Source organism: Otolemur garnettii, unplaced genomic scaffold (assembly GCF_000181295.1).
Source record: "Otolemur garnettii isolate 467f Iridium unplaced genomic scaffold, OtoGar3 scaffold00117, whole genome shotgun sequence".
Classification (NCBI taxonomy): domain Eukaryota; kingdom Metazoa; phylum Chordata; class Mammalia; order Primates; family Galagidae; genus Otolemur; species Otolemur garnettii.
This window is the reverse complement of record NW_003852512.1, coordinates 1664156-1664664: the sequence shown is the minus strand read 5'-3', so window position 1 is coordinate 1664664 and position 509 is coordinate 1664156.

The window sequence follows — 509 nt, the reverse complement described above, 5'->3', positions numbered from 1 at the left end:
GGATTGACAGGTCTACAGCAGTAGCTCACGGGCAGAAGAAGTCTGCTTCATTACAAACTGGCTCATTCCTAAGGGCACCACTATTCTTATAACTTGCTCATATATTTACATTAGCTGATATCATTGCTCATAGTCAGCCCATTATCCATGATTAGCATAAATTAATCTCAATAAAAATGTGCTTGAATGTAGAATGACTCATTCCTAATGGTTGTAATTTTATGCAATTCCCAAACAGGCTATTGAAAAAAATTCTGAACTAAATTTAAGCAGCTAAGGGATAGCAGAAGCCAGAGATGTTCTGGTTCTTTTCACAGGAAGAAAATAGTTGTTCAACAAATAAGAATAGGATTTTGATATTATGGGGCATTTGCAATGGTCACACTCTACAGAGTGTGCGTTGTACAACTGATCATCTCGTAAAAGCATGAGAAGGGGTCTTTTAATTTAAGACTCCAGTATATAATCCTAGGCTATATATTTACTCTTTTTTTTTTTTTTTTTTTTTT